The 19,767-nt window shown below is 36.6% G+C and overlaps 1 pseudogene; it reads right to left on the bottom strand.

Annotated features, from left to right (window-relative positions):
• Positions 1 to 10,752: 10,752 nt before the first annotated feature.
• On the bottom strand, positions 10,753 to 11,267 carry LOC118989890 (translationally-controlled tumor protein-like; annotated as a pseudogene).
• Positions 11,268 to 19,767: the final 8,500 nt, after the last annotated feature.

Here is a 19,767-nt window from a genome sequence, read left to right on the forward strand (position 1 = left end):
TCAACCCAACTCACTCCCATAGTTAATCTCCCCACTTTCTGTGCCCATGAGTCCTCTATTCGTGTTGTTTTGCTTGCCCCCTCCACTTCTCTCATGTTTTGACCAAAAGTAAAATATAGAGGATATGAAAAAAATTCTAATATATTTAAAATTGGAAAGGCAATTACAGATTGAGTAAACTACTTGAATATTATTTAGCCAGTAATATATGTATGTGTGTGTATATATACACACACATGAATACATTTATTTAATGCTTCTTAAATATCATCTCAGTCTAATCTTTTAATACATTTAGCTCTTCATAGCATGTTTTCTGGCTATCAGAAGGCCGTTGACCACATATAGGCCCATAGAATTCTATATGTGTTTAGTAATCACCTTTCCCCCTTTGGTATAAGCTATATAAATGTTTTTATGTTTGTTTTAATATGAGCACACATATAGATATTAAATTATCAGATGATGCTATTAATCCAGAATTTTATCAAAAGAAAGTACATTATGTGAGTAAGAAACCAATAAACATTAGTGTGGATTTAGTTTCATTAGAAATCTCTGATTCTTTAGAGACAGTTCAAGATGTACCTTGGACTAGAGGACATAGCTGAAAGCTAATATATCCATTTTATAACAGGACAGCCCATTTAAAGCAATTTGATTCTCACTGAGCACAGTCAAATGACTTTTAATATAATGGAACCTGCCTTGTCTTGCCAAGGATAAATGAATGACCTGTGACTCAACCAACTGTGCTGTTTTCTATAAAAATTAATATCTTCTTTCCCTAAATTGTTAGCACATAAAACTGAAGGCAATTTGGGGGAAGAAATTAATGGAGGTTTCTCTGCTTTTTTATTGACATAACAATTAAAACCACCTCTCAAAATCAGAGCATTATATTACAAATAAATATCATAGGTAAGCATCAATGATTGGTTTATAAGATCTATGCTTCTCTTGCTCAAACATTCAGTAAAATAAATTTACTAAGGAATTCTGATATTCATCAATAATATTTTCAAATATTAATGGCTCTGCTACTGACATTCTACAGGAAAAATTTTTATTCTTCTCATACCCCATTAACATTTTATGTTTATTTCAAGGAAACATGTGAGAAATATTCAAAAGACCTTTGAATATTTTTCCTCCCTCAACATAGAACTTTGGATATACTTTATGGAAGGAGAGATGAAATTCCTGAAATGCTACCTGCCATTTCTTCTCTCTCTTTTCTCCTTACAGAGAGCATAATGAGTTATGATGTCACTGTTACAGAGACAACTTTGATTCTAACCTAGAAAGTATCTTGTTCTAGAACCACAACTTTATTGTGACATACATACAGGCTGTCATATTGTGGTTGAGAACAAAGAAGTTAATCACCTAAAAATATTTCCAGGACCTATAAAACATAATTTAATATAATATGTTGGATGAAGCTGTGACATTTACTGTGGACAAAATATGTACCTATTGGCTTCCAATGAGAATTGTTTTCTGCCATGGGAGGCCCTCCTTTTGTACCATCTAACTGATCTTGACTTTCATTATTACTAAGAATTGTGCAGGGCCTGTGACCTTAAGAAATCTGCTTCTATGAGGGTCCTTATTCTAAGAGCCAACAGTTTTAACAGGGCCACCCCCATGCAGTCAAGTAAAGAAAGGACATACACAAATACATTACTGAATAGAACCAACACAGTCATGTTTCACATCAAAAATAAGTTTTCCCAAAGTTGTGATTGCAAGTTATAAATAACTAATATTTTGAATATAATAGGGAGGAAATACAAATAAAACTTAACTGGATAGATAGATTTAATATAAATCACTAGAGACATGTTGACTACAAGTTCACCAAGGTCAATACATTGGCTTTTGTTCAGGTAAATTTTCTAAAGAGGATTTCAAGAAAAGCCTGTTCATTCATCCGTGGTCTCTCTCTCCTTCATGGAGGAAGACCTGGCATTTTATTTTTCATTTGGCCTATCCCACAGACCCTAGAGAGGTGGGAGAAATATAAAAAAGAGGTAATATGGAATAATTTATGGAAGATTCTTTTTCAGAATGGCTGCTATTCTGTGTGAGAAAGAGCATCCATCTGACCGGTTTTTAAAGGCAGGAAGAACTTGCTGCAAGAGCAGTCAGAGAAGATTCAGCTGATGGGGTTGTAACAAAGTGAATAAGAGTGTAACAAGTTATTAGTTGGGCAATAGCTATTTTACAACTAAGCATCTCTGAAGATGAAGGCAAAGCTTGGAATTAAGCCAATGTCTACGAAGTGCATAGAGGCTTTCCGGTACCATTCTTTCCCACCAGGAGAACCCTCCCACTTTCTCTTATTATATATAAGGTCTGTCCAGAGGGTATCCAACCATGTACTATGAAAAATAGACACATTTATTAAAGAAGATACAAGATAAAATAAGCATTGTACATAGGAGAATGAGGCCTTAGTCCCCTTCAAAGTAGCCCCCTTGGGACCTCACACAGTTCTCTCAATTTCCATCAACTGCTCCATCACATTTCCCTGAATTTCTCTGATGGTCTGAAATCTCTTCCCCCACAAAGGAGATTTCAGTTTGGGGAAAAGCCAGAAGTTGCAGGGTACCAAATCTCAGCTGTAGTGGGGGCTAAGTCATCTAGGCAGTTTGATATTTCACCAAAAACTCTGCATGAGACATGATGCGTGAGTGAGCTCATTGACATGATGAAGCTGCCAATCACCAATTGTCCATAGCTGCATACTTCTGAATCATCCCAATAGTTTCTGTATTTCCACTGCCATTCTACGTGGCAGTGGGAAATGTAGCCCAGCTCCCAGTTGGAAAAGCCAGTGGGGAGCGAGGTCCAGCATACAGGACTCGCACCCACAAATAGGTTCTCCTGTGGGGAATCGGGCCTGCATTGTACCTAGGCTGCTATGAGGTTTGCTTTTGCTAAAACTCCCTAACCCTGAATTGAGGCAAAAATGTTTACTGCATATCTTTAAAGTAACTTCCTAAAATCTGTGCTAAATCTTCCAAGAATGAGTGTAACCAGTTCGACTACTTTTTGCTTTGCATTTACAAATATCTTTCTTCTTTGATGTAATTAGCAACACCCTTTCCTTTGTTTTCTGTAAAAGATAACCACTAAAGCGAACCTGTGCATAGTAAATGAGGACCATCCTCCATGTTATGTGCACAGAAAAGCAATAAAAGCCTGTTCAGGCAAGGGTCATGGCCCTCTCTCACTCAGAAAGTGGCCATGCTTTCCCTTTTTCTCCACAGGACTTCTGTATTCTGTGTGAATTTGTGTGATGCAGCCATAACACATGGACTTCACAAGCCGGAGTTCACATAATTTCTGCAGAGGAATGTCCAAGCTTAATGAAAAATTTTATGCAGATTCATTGGTCTACTCTCAGTTATTTTGAATGTGACTGACACACAGTACACGTGCTCACTCAATAGCATCTACCTCTCTCATTGACTAGTAGAGTGAAGTCATCACTGTTTACTCACGCCAATCCCAGTCCACTCTCCTTGGCTGCCAGGTTACATCAACATCACGCAAGCTGTACTCATTATATTAACAATCGCTGGACTTTTTCTGGACAGACCTTGTTTGTAGCCAAGACAAAAGAAAATGTATCTTCTCATAAAAACTCCTGTAAGAGTGTTCATAGCAGCATTCTTCATAGTAGCCAAAAAAAAAAAAAAAAGGAACCCAAATGTCCATTAACTCATGAATAGATAAATAAAATATAGGATATCCATACAATGATACATTGTTTTATCATCAAAGGATGTGAAATTCTGATACAGGCTACAATGTGGATAGTCCTTGAAAACACAATGCTCAGTGGAAGAAGGCAGTCATAAAACACCAAGTATTGAAGTTCATTGAGATGAAACGTCCAGAAGAGACTATTCTTCAGATAAAATAATGGTTACTTGCCTGTGAGCAGGAATGAGAAATGGTTACCTGGCATTTGAGGGTGACAAATTTTTCTATAATTAAGAGATGGTGGTGACTATAACACACTTTGTGAACATATTAAAAATCACTGACCTGTAGACTTTAAATGGTTGAATTTCATAGAATGCAAATCATATTGCAATAAAGATATGAAAACAACTGGATGCAAAAATAAATCTATTCATAGATTTTAGTTTAGGTTTTCATAACACATTTTAAAGCATTTAATTTGCAAATTATCACGTATAGATACCACAATTGTCTGCTGTAGTGAAATAAAATTTTAAAGGTTGCTTTAAAAAGCTTTAAACCTTAGAAAAAAAACAAAGACCTGTCCTAGAAAATAAGGTTGAATTCTACCTCTATATTGAAAGTAAAAATAAAAAATGAAAGCATTAAAAACTTGGACTTAGAAGTGACTAAGCTCTGTCACAAATATCCTCCAAGTTAATTTATATGGACAACCGCGTCAACATATTTTCTGTATTTATGTATCAGAATGTGCCCTCTTGCTGCATTTTTTGGAAGATGGAAGTGAAACGAAGGTAATAGAAGGAGATTTTTGTAATATAACTTAAGGCTGAGGAGTCACAACTTCTTTTTGGAAAATCTGTCCCGAGGTTGAACTGCTCTTTTCCCTCTGACATGGTCATGTTCTTACCTGACACTCTAACCCTGTCCATCATTCTCTCTTCAACATGAAACCCATAGCATCTTTACAGGGCACTTCAGGATTGTGGTAGAATTATTCACCTTTTAATGGACTAAAAAGATCAAAGGATTGGTAGTGCATTAAAAATAAGAGCATAATTTAGAATTAATAATTAATTTATTAAAATGTAAAATAAAATGAATATGATAAAAATCTCGTTTAGTTTATTAGTGGAAGTATCAGTGAGATGCTACATTTCTTTTAAGGCAGAATTCGAAAACCACACATATTCAGCAATAATAACAGTTGACATGAATTTATGATTAGACACAAGTCTGATTTCCAGTGGGCATTCATCAACTGCATTACATCAGACACAATACTTTTGAATTTTTAAGGACAATGATTATTTGCATTATTGGTTTCCTACCATGTATAGAGTTGCAAATTAGTTAAAAGACAATGAAAGTTTGAGACAATGTGAAAGGGTGAGTTATAGGGCAGTCAGTAATTTTTTTTAATCCATTTAAAAGTATTTCTCATTTTTTCCTGACGACATAGGTATTAAAATGCTTTCTGCTTACAGGGAGTGAATGTTGGAAAAATGAGAGAGTCAAAGAGTTTAAAACATCAAAATCATATGAATAAAATTATTCTAGATACCTGTCCCCCTCTACTGTATGGAATTGCTTAAACCTGAAGAAACATTACATGAAAGATTCTAAGAAGGGTCTTCTTAAACAGTTCTTCAATAAGACTCCTTTTAAAATCAATCAATCAAATATATCTATCTGTCAGTCTATCTGATTATCCAATCATTCATATATTGGTTCACGTATAAACACCTTTCAGTGTATGATTAGGGGTCTGGATGTAGGATTACCTTCTAGGGTTACTTCTAATTCCTATCAGGTATGAATGCAATCTAAAAGAGAAATAATAAAAATTAGAAATGCTGATTAGGTGACAATGTGAATTGGTAATTTGTCTAGTAGTAGCAGAGGGGCACACTCCACTTCACCAGGAATAGCATTATAGCCACTTGCTGTGGTGAATAGTGGTAGTGCTCATGGATTACTATTTAAGTTGGTCTGGACTCCAAATGGTTGTTCTACCACACCCATATAAGATGACCTGTGGATTGCAGGAAAGGCACTCTTTACACTCTGGGAACATTGCCACTGCCAGTCCAATTTCAGATGGCTCCACTCAGCAGCCGCCAGTCACAGCATAGATGTTCCCTACTTATTCTCCATAGCTCTGACACAGGCCTAAACTGCTTCATTGTAGTTGGCTCTGAAAGGTTATAGGTTGATATTTTGTATATAATCTAAGCCTCTACACTACTAAACATGATTCCTTTGATGACTTCTGGAACTCCAGAAGTATTGGGAACCACCCTGCCTGGTTTCAGAAGCTGTACCACCCCCCCATGGCTAAGGCTGAGTGATTGACTTTGGGACCATAAGCAATCAAGGAAACAAAGTTTGTCTCCTTGGCAGAAGCACTGCATCTGCCCCTTTTTACTTCATGCTGCTTAGCCCCAAACAGATGACTGGTTAGCCAATGATGGGTAAGAATCCTCAAGGGAGGGATGATGTAAGACAGGCACAGTCATAAAGGAGCCCTTAGGGAAGGACTTGGGGGGATATAGAAAAATGGGGTGATGGATCCTCACCCCTCAGCTTTGACATAGCCTGAGTCCTCATTCTGTCTGTAAGAAGTCTCTTAATCTCTTGGTTGCCTTACTTCTCTTTTCTGACTTAAGCCTGAAACATTGCTGGAGGGGGGTACAGCCCTGGGTGATCAGGACTAAGAAAAAATGCATAAAATCCTATGAAACCTGCTTTGCTAATACCCTCAGTTTAAATGATAAGGGTCCAAGCAAAGAATCAGTTTGTTTCCCCAAAGTTTATGGCTCTTTAGTTGTCTGACCCTGACTCAGAATAAGCCCTCATAGTTCTTTGAATGTTATCTATTGTTTCATCATTACTGCCTGACAATGATTGCGCTTTATATATATGCCCTGTATTCCTATGCAAATTAAACCCAATAAAATCACATTGGTGAACAGGTTCAAGGCCCTTTTCTGTGAGAGATCGGCCACTTTTCCTCCTCAAGCAGATCTGTTTTAGTAGACTTATTCTCATTTGTGGTGGACACAGGGTGGGGGTGGGGCTCTGTGGGTGGAGCCCCCACCCCTATGCACAGAAGTAATATTTCAGAAGAAGCAAATTCCATAGCTGGTTTGAGGCTGAAATTTGATCATTGCTTTTTCATCATTAAACTTAGTTTAAACCTCAATGTTTGGTATCCCCCAGATAGTTAAGTATTTTATTTGAAAAGAGCTGCGTATGCTTTACTGCCTTCCCCTAATACCTCATTCAACAGTGTCTGAAATGTCCATTATAACCCTTGAGTTAAGATAATGCTCCAAATTAAAATCACTGTGCCAAAGAAAATTATTATTTTAGCTATTAACACGTGGATAAAAATAACATATCCAATTACTGAAGTCCTGATAGAGTGGCACATGAACCAGATAGGATTTGGATGGGGGCAAAGGAAAGAAAAACCAAGAGAAGTGCTTGAATAATGGCAGATAAATTTATTCAGTAAAGAAGAAGAAGAAAACTTCTGGGTATGGGGAAGTGTTCAGCAAAACCAAGGTCTTTCATAATTTTACTTAACAGTTATTGTGTTGATTCCATACTGATTTTTCTTATGTCCTCTCAAATGCTTAAGGTCTCCTGCTTGTATTTTGTTTATTTGAAATCAACTTACTGAGATAAAATTGACATGTAAAGAGCTGTCCATGTTTAATGTAAACACTCAATGAGTTTGGCTATAAGTTAATAACCATAAAACCATCACCATCTTCAAAGTCATGTATCTATTCATCACCTCCCAAAGTTTCCTCCCACTCCCTCCCTACATTACTCTTATTTGTGTGTATGTGTGTGATAAGAACACTTAATGTAAGACCTATCCTATTAACAAATTTTAGGCATGTAATACAGTGTCATTTACTATAGGCATTATAATGCATATATCTCCATAACTTAACTATCTTACAAAACTAAAATTGTGTACCCTTTGGTGATCATCTCCTCATATACCCCTCCTCACATCCTTTGGCAACCACCATTCTACTCTCTGCTTCTTACAAGTTTGACTCTTTTAGATTCCACATATAAGTAAAATAATATAGTATTTGTCTTTCTATGACTTATTTAACATTAACATAATGTTCTCTGTGCCCATCTATGGTGTTACAATTGGCAGAATTTCTTCCTTTTTAAGGCTGAGTAACATTCCACTGCATGGACAGTGGAATAAACCATATTTTTATCCATTCATCCATTGATGGACACTTAGATGTCCTCCATGTCTTTACTATTATTAATAGTGCTGCAATGAACATAGGGGTGCAGATATCCCCTCAAGTTAATGGTTTCATTTCCATTGGATAAACACCCAGGAGTGGAATTGCTGGACTGAGCATATGGTTCTATTTTTAGTTTTTGAGGAACTTTCATACCGTATTCTGTAGTGGCCTCACCAATCTGTATTCCCAAAAGGTTCCTTTTCATCTACATCCTCTCAAATACTTGTTTTTGCCTGTGTGTTTGTTTGTTTGTTTGTTTTCAATAATAGCCATCCTAACCAGTGGTAATTTATTTTTACTTTTCTTGACTGTGCTTTTGGTGTCATATGCAAGAAAGCATTGGCAAGCCAAATGTCAGGGAACTTTTTCCCCCCTGTTTTATACTAGGAGTTTTAAGATTTCATGTCTTATGTTTGAATCTGTAACCCAATTAGGGTTGATTTGTATATGATTTAAGGTAAGAGTTCCATATAATTCTTTTACATGTGGATATCAAATTTTCCCAGCAATTTATTTCCCCACATTGTGTTCTTCCCCACATAGTGTTCTTGGTGACTAATGTTGAAGATGAATTGACCATATATACAAATGGGTTTATTTCTGCGCTCTGCTCTGTTCCATGTTTGTCCTTCTTTAGTTACTCTCCCTCACATAAGAGGTCATATAGAAACACATTATATCTTATGGTTCTTTTATCAGTTTAATAATTCTTCCTAATAAGATTTGCCTGTTAAATCACTGAAAGATTCTAGCTCTTATTGGACCCAACACAACACTACAATATTCCTTCCATTTCCCCCTAAACTAGATATTATTTTAATGGGTGACTTGAATGAGTGACTTGATGATATAGCAAATGCTTTTATTTTTAAAAGATTTTTATTAGTTTAAACAGAGGGGAAGAGAAGGAGAAAAAGGGAGAGAAATATTAATGTGTGGTTGCCTCTTGTGCACCCCTAAACGGGGACTTAGCCCAGAATCCATGCATGTGCCCTGACTGGGAATTGAACCAGCACCCCTTTGGTTCACAGGCCCACTGTGCCATACCAGCCAGGGCTTGCAAATGTTTTAAATGTTTGAATGAATAATGCTCAGGAAGGGTGTCCATAACTTTTCTTGGTTTATGCATATTACTTGGAGAAGAAGAACAGCTTTCAACAAATTCTTAAAGATGTCTGTGGTCAAGAAAAAATTAAGGATTATTTTTCTAGTACCAAAAGTGAGTCTCAAATCAGAGTGCCTTTTAGAATCACCTGTGGAACTTTTAACACTACCACTTCTCAGGTCATACCCAAGACAACTAAACAGGAATTTCTAGGTGTGGAACACAGGCATTTGGTATTTTTAAAGCACCCCACGTGATATGGACATGCAGCACAGGTAAGAACCACTGCTTCTGGATGCCCACTGCTTTTTTGGTTACTTGTGCTCTTCAATTTCAATCACTGTTTATCATAATTGCTTATAAAGAACAATAGTGTGACAGAAAGCCAGCCCCTTCTAGGGCTTCAAAGTGCTGCTACAGCAATTTAACATCCTAACTTTTAACTAATTTTCTTCTTTAAACCTTCACAATGAAATTATATGAATAGTCATTTCTTAGTAATGAGCAGATGGGGGTTATGACAAAAATAAAATAAAATGAATGACATCCATTTTTGTAGGTGGAAGTCAAAAGATCCTCAAGCAGGTAAATGACACCTTATGAGTAGGTCATAGAAACATTTTCAAGAAAAAAAATTCACCTTTCAAGTGGTAGAAAATGACATTTTGGAGAAAATTCCCAAGTACTGTTAGAGGGCTTATTTAGAAAATGCCACCTAACCACTGGGTAAAGGCACGTTCTGAACAAAACAATGTTATATTTAGCTTGAACTTTATATAAGCAATTTGGCTATTCTTGATTTAGAACAGTAACAAAAAAAGAGATATTTGGGCCCTGGCTGGCGTAGCTCAGTGGATTGAGCGCGGGCCTGCGAACCAGACAATCTCGGTTCGATTCCCAGTCAGGGCACATGCCTGGGTTGCAGGCTGGTTCCTTGCAGGCTAACTACCAGCAGGGGACACACAAAAGGCAACCATACATTGATGTTTCTCTCCCTCTCTCCTTCCCTTATCTAAAGATAAATAAAATCTTAAAAAAAAAAGAGATATTAACACCATTCTTTCAATGCATTGAAACAAAACTGACTAAATACGAAAAATCTAAGTGTCAATTTTTTTTGAAATAGCATCATAAATTTTGTGATAGTCTATTTCTTTCACAAAAAAGGTTAAAGTGTATTTTTATAGAAAACCTTAAACATCATGCAACATAAGTTATGCCATGTAAACAAAGACACAAGTAAAATATATTATATATATTTTATATAAATATATTTAATATACATGTAAATATATTTATATTTATTTAATTATAATTTATATTCATAATATAATTTTAATTTTAATATATAATTATTTAATTATAATTCATATTTATAATATATATAATTATTTATTATAAACATATTTATTTAAACATATATCCTATATATTTTATATAAATATATATATTAAATATTAAATATTCTAATTTATTTAGTTTAGATGCGTTTTATTTTTAGACCTCCTGTATAACATTTTTTTCTAAAGAACAATATCTCTGCTCCAAATAAATCAAAGTCAAAATAAATGAAGAACATCAAGATAACATCAGTTCCATTGTCCTAGCCCTCGTGCATGGATGAAAAGCAGCAGTCAGTTATGATGACAGATCCAAACTGCCAAATTTGTTAGCATTTTTAATTTCTAAAGTCTCCTTAAAGAAAACCATATGTAGGGTTGCAACACCCTCATGGTAGTCCAGTAGAGCAGCCAAGCTATCTAGGTTAATGTTTTCACCAACCAAGAATTGATAGTTTTTGAAGTTAGCAAGGATGTGCTTGATTTGTTCTGCAGCCCTTGTCATAAAAGGCTTTACTCTTTCTCGTCTCTCCTCTTCTATTTTCCCTTTGATTGATTTCATGTAATGTTAATGTACTTCTCAAAGGCTTCTTTTGAGAAGCTAGTTTCCTGCAAATTATGATTCATAACAATATCCACACCAGTGATTACTGTGGTTTTGTACCTTCACCCTCAGGGCCTTCAGTGGAGTATTTCCCTCAATAAAGGAGTCATCTATATTAACCTCTATCCTACTGACCATCTTCCCCTCTGCTTACAGGCACAGCCCATCTGTATCACCAAGATCTTGTAGATATCGGAAAACATCTCATAATGACTGAATAATCATGATGGCAACTAGAAGGAGATGACAGTGGTGCTGTCTTAGCAGGATCTGGGAGATCCAGTAAGCACAGTGCAGCATGAGCAATGTTAGGAGGGGTTGGGTGCAGGGGAGCTGGGGTATGGTTAGGTAGAGCAGGAAAAAAAGCTAAAAATATTATTAACAAGATCTCCTTAGTGTTGCGCCCACCAGATGGGCTTCTAGGTTCCTGTATATTCATCTTAGTAACTGTTGCAGACTGTGCCCCCAGGATTCATACACTGAATCCCTAATCCCCAAGGTTATGGTGTTAGGAGGCAAGGCCTTTGAGTGATCCTTACTTTCCACTCATAAGGGAGTGTTGGGAACTGCTCTGCCTGTTTTCAGGAGTTCTAACTACCCTCCACGGCTAAGGCTGAGTGAGTGACCTCTGGAATGCAAGCCACAAGGAGACAAAGCTTGTCTCTAGCAGCAAACTCTGCCTCTGCTTCATCCCCCTGCCCCCAAAGCATGGTCGGGTAGTCCATGACAGGTATGACTCCTCAAAGGAGGGGAAACTTAAGCCAGACATGATCACTTGGGTGGTCATCATGGAAGGACTTGGGGGGGGGCTACAACAAAGGGGAAATTATGGACCCTCTCCCCCTGGCTATTTTGACACAGCCCAAGTCTCCATGTCCTCTGGGAGAAGCACTTCCTGGCTCTAATCCACTCAAGCCTGAAAACCTGTAATGGGAGAGGCTGTGCAGCCCCTTGCCTGGCTAGAGTGGGATCAGGGGTGATCTGGCATAAGAAAGAATTCCTAAAAGTCCTGTGATGCCTGCTTTGCTAAGAGTGCTTTCGTTCATATGATAATGGTCTGAGCAGGAAATGAGTATGTCTCCCGAAGTTTCTCCAACCCCCTTTCCTGACAGACACTGACTCAGACTAAGCCCACAGATTTCTTTGAAACGTTATCTACTGTTTGATCTTTGCCACCTGTATTCCTGTGTATTACAACCCAATAAAATCCATTGAGGAAGAGGCTCCAGGCCTTTTTCTTCTGAGAAATTGGCCGCCTCTCCTCCCCAAGCAGATCATGTCTTGGTAGTACTACTTTCATCTGTGGCGGACAGGGGGACTTGTTGGCAGAGTTGCCTTCAAAAGGAAGAACCATTTTAAATGGTATTGTACCCTTATTGAAAAGACCCAAGACAACTTTCTGGTTCCTTCTGCCATGTGAGGACACAGTGAGAAGACTGCTGTCTTTGGACCTGGAAGTGGGTCCTTAGCAGACACCAAATCTGCAAACACCTGGACCTTGAACTTCCAGCTTCCAGGATGATGAGGAATAAAGGTCTGTTGTTTATGGCCACCCAGTTTATGGTATATCATTATAGCATCCTAAACAGTCTGATTAAGTGAACATGTCAGGTTCTTGATTTCCAGCTGATTCTCTCATCTTGTCTGACAGATCCTTGGTTAAACAAATGGCTTTTCTATTACAGATCTGAAGGTCAACAGCATACACAGTTAGGTCAAAGGAGAACATTATTTTTAAGTATATGATTGATCATAGAAAGCCCTTGGTCCTTTGCTGTGAAGCTAATGCCAAAGTCCTAAATCTGAGCAGTTTGATGGATGAAAAATGAATTTGTATCAAGAGTGGAGATAATGTTGACCTAAACGAAATCTCAACTCCACATATTCTTCCAGATCTGAAATATTACCATTATTTTCCTCTTGCAGACAGTAGAGTCTACATCTTAGAAAACATATTAAGAGGATATGAAGGAAGGTAATGGTCACAATATTAGGAAAAAGTTGAAGAATTTAGCCTGTGATTGACTTTAACAGTCCTAATTAGAATAGAGTCATACAGATTTACTTTGTAAACATTTTCTTTGAAAAACTAGAGTTTACCATGTTGTATAATGGGGGGCAAAGGTTCACAAATCCATCCTAGATACACTATATTCACTAAAATTATCTTGTTAATGTACTGATAACAATCCCGGCTGGTGTTGCTCAGTGGATTGAGTGCCCACCTGCAAACCAAAGGGTCACAGGTTTGATTTCTATTCTGGGCACATTCCTGGATTGCAGATCAGGTCCTGCAATCCTGCAGTCCTGCAGATCAGATCAGGGGACAATTTGGGGGCATGAGAGAAACAACTGCACATTGATATTTCTCTCCTTTCTCTCTCCCTTCCCTGTCTCCAAAAATTAATAAATAAAAATATTTTTAAAAAATGTACTGACAACATGGACAAGGCCCAAAAAAAGTGCTTATGAAGGCCATTAAATCACAGCTCTACACTGCCTGGCAGACTTGTGCCTAAAGTCCCCTGCAATGGGGGTGATAATGTGCCCACTTCATAGTACTTGAGATGAGCTATTGTATTTAAGATAAACATGCACACACATATAATGTATATACGCACATACTTATATACACATATAATATGCATACACACATATCTATATATTGTACACATATACTTATACACTCATACCTATAATATACATGAATTGTACACTATACATATAAATTCATACACTCAATATATACACAATCATACACATGTACCCATATAATATATACACACATAATACACATACACTATACACATGCATACATATGATAATTTTGGAGATTAAATTATCAAACTTTGGAGATTAAACCTTTGAAATAGTCAAGAGTTGAAAGCAACCTAGGTGCCCATAAGTAAATGAATGGATCAAAAAACTATGGTACATATACACAATGGAATCCTATGCAGCAGATAGAAAGAAGGATGTCCTACCTTTTGCAACAGCATGGATGGGACTGGAAAGCATTATGCTGAGTGAAATAAGCCAAGTGTTGAGGGACAAATATCATATGATCTCACCTTTAGCAGGAACCTAAACAACAAAACAAACAAGCAAGCAAAATATAACAAAAGACACTCAAATAGAGAACAGGCTGGCAGTGACCAGAGGAGAGAAGGGAGTGAATTTCAGGGGAAATAGTGGAGGGATTTAGAGCAACATATGTAAAGGATACATGGACAACAACTGAGAAGGGTGGAAATGGGGGGATGGGGGAGTATGGGGGAGGTGGGATGGGAGTAATAGACAGAAAACTGTACTTGGAAAATAATTAAATTTTTAAAAAATTAAAAAATACTATGAGGAAAAATAAATAAATAAAATGATTTTATTGTCGTTCAAGTACAATTGTCTCCATTTATCCCCTACCACTCCTCCAGCCATTCTCACCTTCCACCCCTGATTCCACATCCCCTTCGTTTTGTCCATGTGTCCTTTATAGTTCCTGAAATTCCTTTCCCTCTTTCCCCTCATTATCCCCTTCCACCTCCTCTCTGGTTACTGTCAGATTGTTCTTAATTTCAGTATGTTGGTTATATTTCGCGTGCTTGTTTGTTTTGTTCATTAGGCTCCACTTAAGGTGAGATGATATGGTATTTATCTTTCACCACCTGCCTTATTTCACTTAGCATAATATTCTCCAGTTTTATCCATGCTGTCACAAAAGGTAGGAGTTCATTCTTTCTCTCTGCTGCATAGAATTCCATGGTATAAATATACCATAGTTTTTTGATCCGCTCATTCACTGATTGACACTTAGGTTGCTCCAACACTTGGCTATTGTAAATTGTTCTGCTATGAACATTGAGGTGCATAGGTTCTTTTGAATGGGTGTTTCAGTATTATTAAGGTATAATCCTAGCAGTGGAATTTCTAGATAATAAAGTACCTAGGAATAAAACCAACTAAGGAGATAAAAAACCTATTCTCAGAAAAATACACAAAACTAAAGAAAGAAATTAAGGAAGACACAAACAAATGGAATCATATACTGTGTTCATGCATTGGACAAATGAACATCATCATGTATTCATACTACTCAAAGCAATTCATAGGTTCAAAGCAATTCCTATTAAAATACCAATGACATATTTTACAAATTAGGACCAACATTTCAAAAATGTATATGGAACCATAAATGACTGTGAATAGTTGCAGCAATTTTGAGAAAGAAGAAGAAAGTAGGAGGGATCACAACACCTCACATCAAACTATATTACAAGGCCATGGTAATCAATACTTGATTTTGAGAAAGTATGAAATATTTTAATCTCCTAGGAAATTGTGCTTAACTTTAGGATACTTGTTTTCATACTATAATTTTTATTGCCATTACCATGAAGTATTATTCATATTTGTCTATGTAATATGCTTAGATAATAAGGATTTTGTGTCTTACCAGAATAACCCTTTATGGTTTATGTTGGCTTTCTGATGTCCTTGGTTATTTAAGAAAACAAAGGTTTTTACACTAAGGGAAGAGCTAAGTTCTTCACTGTTACGTTACCTTTTATCTTTTGTTTTCAAATATTTCATTGTCACTTTGAAGTGAGTGGCAATATTTTTTCTCAGGCACTCTGATCTGATTCCTGCCTTAAGTGTTAAAATCTCTTGACATCTTTTGATTTTTTTTTTATTTTGTAGATCAAATTTTAAATATAAAATAAATAATAAAACACTTTGGGTATCTTATACCTAAAACTACTTCTTAAATTGCTTAGACAAGCAGTCCCTAAAAATCACAACAATTTTGTTTTGTTTTTTGCTTTATAAAAAGAGGTAAAATAATGAGGTTTATTTGACATATTAGTGTTCAGGAGTTGTGTGGGAAGAGTCATTAAATCAGAAGATACATTAATTTGTTTAGGTAATTGTCAGTCATATAAACATTTCTGAAAAAGCATAACATATGGGTGGTTCTTGGAGATTTGCTAATGTCCTGGTTGTCCGCCATATATTTCTATCTAATTCGTGTAGGGTCAGGGGTGTACTGTGTCAATCATAATTTCAGTTACATTTTAAACTGTTAATGTTGTTGCATTGCTACTTCTTTAATTTGAATATATCATCTTCTAAATAGCTTTAAACTGGTAATTCACAATAATTGCCTAGTGGTTTGAATAATGTATAGCTGTTGAGACCCACTGTGGACTACTGACTTAATTTCTACCTGACATCCTTGCTGTATTCTTGGTCTGTTCTCATAGTAAGTATCCTCAGTATCTCATAATATGAGGTGTCAAGATTCTTATTTTTACATCTGGATATTTTCCTGTAGCTGCTGTAGCTCATTGAATTTAGCACATGCTGTGAACCAAAGGGTCACCAGTTTAATTCCCATTCAGGGCACATATTTGTCTTATGGGCCATATCCCCAGTGGGGGCCACATGAGAGGCAACCACACATTGATGTTTCTCTCTCTCTTTCTCCCTCCCTTCCCCTCTCTCTAAAAATAAATAAATAAAATCTTTAGAAAACATTTATCTGTAAAGTTTATTTCATTAATTTTCATAAGCTGAAATAACATTAACTGTCTTATTTGAAAGCATAATTTTAATAACTATTTTGTTTAAACTATTTTCAGGAGATTGACATTACTATCTTGTTTTGTTCCCCTGTCACCTTCATGTCTTGTTATGAAGTCTCGTTAAACTCTTTACTTTGAAAACAATCAGTAGTTAGTAAGGCCCAGATCCTGGAATCTTGTCTTCCGTGGACATCACTTGTCATTGCTGTTTCCCTCCAATAGTTTTCTGAGAGCTTTACAACTTGGTCAACTGTCTTTGATTTCACAAAGGACTCTCTGAGAGCACTCTGAAAACGATCTAGCCAGGGAACTTGAAGTCCAGAATTGTTTTTTATTTAATTCTTATTCAAGTACAGTTTTCTGTTTTATATTTCTTGCCCTGTCCCCCCCAGTGCTCCCCATCTCCCTCCCATTTCTTCCCCCCCAACTTAATTATTGTCCATGTGTCCTTTATATTTACTCATGTGAGTTCCTCCCCTATTCCCCTGTGATTCTCTCCCCTCTCCTCTCTGGACCCTGTCAGCCTGTTCCATATTTGAGTGTCCTTGGTCATATTTTGCTTGCTTCTTTGTTTTGTTGTTTAGATTCCTGTTAAAGGTGAGATCATATGGTATTTGTCTTTCACCACCTGGCTTATTTAGCTCAGCATAATGTTCTCCAGCTCCACCCATGATGTTGCAAAAAGTAGGAGCTCCTTCTTCCTTTCTGCAGCATAGAATTCCATTGTGTAAAAGTCCCATAGGTTTTTGATACAGTCATTTACTGATGGGCATCTAGGTTGCTTGCAACTCTTGGCTATCGTGAATTGTGCTGCTATGAATATCGGGGTGCATAGGTTCTTTTGGATTGGTGTTTCAGGGTTCTTAGGATATATTACTAATAGTGGAAATGTTGGGTCAAAGGGCACATTCATTTTTAGATTTCTTAGAAAGTTCCATACTGTTTTCGATAGTGGTTGTACCAGTCTGCAATCCCACCAACAGTGAACTAGGGTCCCCTTTTCCCCACAACCTCTCCAGCACTTGTTGTTTGCTGCTTTGTCTATGATACCCATTCTGACTGGTGTTAAGTGGTATCTCATTGTGGTTTTAATTTGCATCTCTCTGATAGCTAGTGATATCGAGCATCTTTTCATGTGTCTCTGGATCCCCTGTATGTCCTCCTTGGAGAAATGTCTGTTCAAGTCCTCTGCCCATTTTTTAATCGGGTTGCTTGTCTTCACTGAGTGGAGTCGAGTGAGTTCTTTGTATATTTTGGAGATTAAACCTTTGTCTGAAGTATCATTGGCAAATATGTTTTCCAAAACAGTTGCTTCTCTTTTAATCTTGATACTGTTTTCCTTAGCCATGCAGTAGCTTTTAATTTTGATGAGATCCCATTTGTTTAATTCTTTCCTTTATGTCCCTTGCTCTAGGGACATATCAGTAAAAATCTTGCTGCGTGGAATATCTGAGATTTTCCTGCCAATGTTCTCCTCTAGGGCTTTTATGGTTTCATGGCTTATATTTAAGTCTTTTATCCACCTTGAATTTATTTTGCTGTATGGTGTAAGTTGGTGATCGTATTTCATTCTTTTGCATGTAGCTGTCCAGTTTTCCCAACACCATTTGTTGAAAAGGCTGTCTTTACTCCATTTTATGTTATTGCCCCCTTTGTCGAATATTAATTGACTGTAGAGAGTTGGGTTTATTTCTGGCCTCTCTGTTCTATTCCATTGGTCTATGTGCCTGTTTTTATGCCAGTGCCAGGCTGTTTTGTTTACAGTGGCCTTGTAATACACTTTGATATCGGGTATTGTGATCCCTCTGACTTTGTTCTTCTTTCTCAAAATTGCAGCTCCTATTCAGGGTCTTGTATGGTTCCATATAAATTTTTGAAGTGTTTGTTCTATGTCTGTGAAATATGCCATTGGAACTTTAATAGGTATTGCATTGAATCTATAAATTGCTTTGGCTAGTATGGACATTTTGATAATGTTAATTCTTCCAATCCATGACCACAGTATATGTTTCCATTTGTTTATTTCTTCCTTGATTTCTTTCTTCAGTGTTGTATAGTTTTCTGCATACAGGTCTTTTACCTCTTTGTTTGGGTTTATTCCCAGATATTTTATTTTTGTTTTTGCTATATAGAATGGGATTTTTTTTCTTGATTTCTGCTTCTGCTGTTTCATTGTTGGTATACAAAAATGCCTTTGATTTCTGCATATTGACTTTGTATCCTGCTGTTTTCCCAAATTCATTTATTAGTTCGAGCAGTTTTGGGGTAGAGTCTATAGGATATTCCATGTACACTATCATGTCATCTGCAAACAATGTCAGTTTTGTTTCCTTCTTTCCGATATGAATGCCTTTTATTTCCTTTTCTTGTCTGATTGCTGTGGCTAGAACTTCTAATAATTTATTGAATAGAAGTGGTGATAGTGGGCAACCTTGTCTTGTTCCTGATATCAGTGGAAATACTTTTAGTTTTTGCCCATTGAGTATGATGTTGGCTGTAGGTCTTTCATATATGGCCTTTATTATATTTAGGAATGTCCCCTCTATTCCCATTTTTCTGAGTACCTTTATCATAAATGGGTGTTGTACCTTATCAAAAGCTTTTTCCACATCTATTTATATGATCATGTAGTTTTTGTCTTTAGCTTTGTTTATGTGATGTATTACATTTACTGATTTACGAATATTGAACCACCCTTGCATCCCTGGGATGAGTCCCACTTGGTCATGGTGTATGATCTTTTTGATGTATTGTTGGATGCGATTTGACAATATTTTTTTGAGGATTTTAGCATCTATGTTCATCAGCAATATTGGCCTGTAGTTTTCTTTCTTTGTTGTGTCTCTATCTGGCTTTGGAATTAGGATGATGCTGGCTTCATAAAGAGTTGTGGAGTTTTCCTTCCTTTTGGATTTTTTGGAATAGTCTGTGAAGAATAGGTGTTAGCTTTTCCTTAAAACATTTGCAGTATTCTCCTATGAAACCCTCTGGTCCAGGGCTTTTGTGTGATGGGAAGTTTTTTTTTTTTAATTTTTATTTAACTCTTGTTCAAGTACAGTTTTCTTTCTTGTATTCCCAGCCCTGCGGGAGTTTTTTGATTACTTCTTCAATTTCATTTGCTGTTATTGGC

This window comes from Sturnira hondurensis, unplaced genomic scaffold (assembly GCF_014824575.4).
Source record: "Sturnira hondurensis isolate 20B ecotype Veracruz unplaced genomic scaffold, ASM1482457v3 Scaffold0006571, whole genome shotgun sequence".
Classification (NCBI taxonomy): Eukaryota; Metazoa; Chordata; class Mammalia; order Chiroptera; family Phyllostomidae; genus Sturnira; species Sturnira hondurensis.